Source organism: Eublepharis macularius, chromosome 16, assembly GCF_028583425.1.
Source record: "Eublepharis macularius isolate TG4126 chromosome 16, MPM_Emac_v1.0, whole genome shotgun sequence".
NCBI lineage: Eukaryota > Metazoa > Chordata > Lepidosauria > Squamata > Eublepharidae > Eublepharis > Eublepharis macularius.
Genome location: NC_072805.1, coordinates 17,231,425 through 17,234,882, shown reverse-complemented (window position 1 = coordinate 17,234,882; position 3,458 = coordinate 17,231,425).

The following is a 3,458-nucleotide window of genomic DNA, read 5'->3' as shown; positions in this document are numbered from 1 at the left end:
TGCCACAGCAACCAGAGCTCTGCTGATTATGAGTCAGCTGTTTTGCCAAGCTCCTCCTTTGCTGGCCAAAAATTCCCCCGGGACCATCCAACTCCCACTTGAAACTCATCCATGTCTGCAAAAGGCTTCAGGCTTTCCTAACTGCTTGAAACATGTTAAGCAAAGGCCGATGAAGCTCATGAGAAACATACATTCCAGGTCTCCTTGTATTCAACAGTCCAACGGATAAAACGATTTATCCATGCCAGGACGTGGCGTACCTTACATCGTACACTATGATGCCACAAAAACATAATTGTATTCATATCCCCACTTTTGAACCATAAGGTCCTCAAAGCAGTTTACAACATTACTAAAAAAACCCCACAATATTAAATACGTCTTTCCATTCCCTCCAGGACAAGTTGTTTCCCACATATGATAAAATGATACAGTTCATCATTAATCATTCTTTTTGCCTAAATGGCCTAAAAGGTTTTAAGAACAGTCTTACCAAAAATCATGCAGTTAATAATTAATAGCACCATTAGATCAAACAGTCATGAGTCAGACCAGCATCCTCATGCACAGCCCACTTGTATAAGCAGGAATATAAAGACTACATAATTACCAAAGCACAATGATTTAAAGCAGGCCTTTTTTTCTGGGAAAAGAGGGGGTGGAACTCAGTGGGTTGCCCTCGGAGAAAATGGTCACATGGCTGGTGGCCCCGCCCCCTGATCTCCAGACAGAGGGGAGTTGAGATTGCCCTCTGCGGCATGGAGGGCAATCTCAACTCCCCTCTGTCTGGAGATCAGGGGGCGGGGCCACCAGCCATGTGACCATTTTCAAGAGGTTCCGGAACTCCATTCCACCATGTTCCAGCTGAAAAAAAGCCCCGATTTAAAGGAAACTCACAGTAATGTACATCTAAAGAGTCACAGATAAAATGTTTTTCCAAAAAACAGGATAGATCTAGTTCACTGTTCAAACTGTTGGGTTTCAAGGTTTTCAGTGTGTGTATCCACAGTGCCTCTTTTCTTAATAAAGTTCTGTGCAAAAGACACAGTGGGAGTTTCTGCCCCCCAAACAACACAGTGTATTAGAACCCATCCTCGCGATGTTTACATGCATGAAAATGTTCAACTAAGGGGGCCTCAACAACATTTGAATGGATGCGAGAGATATGTTCTAACAGGCGTACTGTAAGTTGTCAGGTGGTACTGCTCACATATAGTTTATTGCATCTACATATAATGAAGTATACCACCCCTGTTGACTGACATGTGGTAAAATCGGTAAAATCAAAATCGGGCAGCACAGCAGGCACCCATGTTTGTGCCCCAAACATGTTGCATGGGTGCTTTTGGGGCCCAAATCAGCACATTGTGAAGCGCAGGAGTGCTCCAGGACCTTCATGGCATGCTCTGCAGCCGACCCACTTCAGCCCCAAACAGGCACACTTTGGCCTCAAACAGGCCAAAATCAGCCCACTGCAGAGCACAGGAGCAGTCCCAGGGGTGGCACAAGATCCTGCACAATGATGTCACTTCCCAGAAGTGACATCATTGTGCAGCCCGGGCGTGCACATGTGTGCGAGTGTTAAGACTCCTGCCATGAGGGTGAGGAGACCTTGCAACACTAGCTGGTAAGAAAATACCTGGTGGACACACCTGGTTCCTTATATGCCGTGTTTATTGAGCTAAGAGCTGCCTTTGATTCTGTGTCACATGCAAGACTATGGAAGAAACTTAATGCTGTGTGTCTGCCCAAGTGACTGTTAAAGCTGATAATGAAACTCTATTCTAAAAACTTTAAAGAAATTGGGATCTCTATCAAGCCAAATACCTGTCCAAACAAGTGTACACCAGGGCTGTGTTCTTGCACCACATCTATTCAACATATCTAAATGACTTTGTTCCAAGCTTCCAAGGTATTTCTTCCCACACACTTTGTCTGGGAAATCACCCAGTGCATGCCTTGCTATATACTAACGACCTTGTCTTGCTCTCCAGAACTCAGATCAGACTAAAGCATGCTATAAAAGCATTCATTGCTTGTTGTCATAGCCAGCTCTTGCAGATAAATGAAGATAAATCCAAAATTAGAGTGTTCTCAAAGTCAACAAAATGATTAAATAATAGATGGAAAATTTGTGCTTACAGATTACAACAGGATAATACATTTAGATGTCTTGGAACTAGCTTGATGCCCATGCTATAGTATTTAACTACTTTGAATCCAGTTATAATACTGGAGATTGGCAACCCTAGTGAACTTTTAGGGGAAGACTGGGAGATGCATTTTACCTCAGGACACATTCAGTGACTCCCAACAGCAACTGCATACTGTAGAGTGTTGGGGCTGAGGACCAATCAAATCGCATACACAAAAGACCTTGAAAGGTGGCCCAATCAGGGAAGAGTAGCCAAGCTGGTAGTGGGTGGGGGTGCAAGCAGGCAGCAGCCTCCCAGCCACATAGGGAAGTTGTATCCCTTTGAGAAAACACATTTTACCACTTTTTACCCCCTTAGGGGGCAAGTTTCTTAACATTCCTTCTTAGTGGATGTTTACACCATGAAAGGAATGTTCTCCCCAAATTGCATGTTTCTAGGTCCAGGCTGGGTGTTGATGAGTCAGTCAAGACACTTGTCTTTATATATATAGATTGTCTTCCAGTCCAATTTATCTTGTTCCAAGCACATTCAGTATCTCAAACAGAAAATCAGCTTAGCTTTACTGAATTTAACGAAGTTCTTCTTTATCCAAGGAGTGCAATATGGGCCAGCGCTTTTGAAGGCATAGAAGGCTCTTGTGATACCACACATATTGTACGGTTCCCAGATCGGGTTCCTCGTCTTAATAGAAAAACTTGTCAATCTCCGGTTAACCTTCTTCCGCAAAATACTTGCTCTACCACCACGTATAGCTTCTGCAGTCATACAACTCGAATGAGTCCTTCCCAAAATTTCAACACTGATCTTGAAAGCCATAGTCAGCTTTAAGTACAGGCTGCAAAGCTCTGGAGAAGACCTTCCAGTCCTCATTGATCAGCAGCCCATGAGTGCTGTCGGTCAAAGTGGAACAAAACCGTGAACATGGAAATAAACCAAATAGGTTCATGGAATACAAGAATTTTAACTGAAAGGAGTCCCACTTATAGAGAAACTGCTTAAACAGGACTGGATCTCCCTTCAAAAGGGTGCGGCACGAAAATGCTAGCCAATGCGGGAATTAAGTGTTCTACTTCGTTTAACCTACCTCATTATCTTAATGTGCTGGCAGTTGCAAAACTGAGGTGATTATACATGATCGCACGTTGCAATGCGTTGCCAACAGCGCAGATGAAGGGCTGTTTCCTCAAGACACCTTCAGGCCAGTGCTTCTGTGACTGCCCTTTGGATGTAGTTGACTCATTGTCTCATACCTTTTTCGTCTGACCAAAACATGCAATAGCCAGAGATACATTTCTTAGAAAT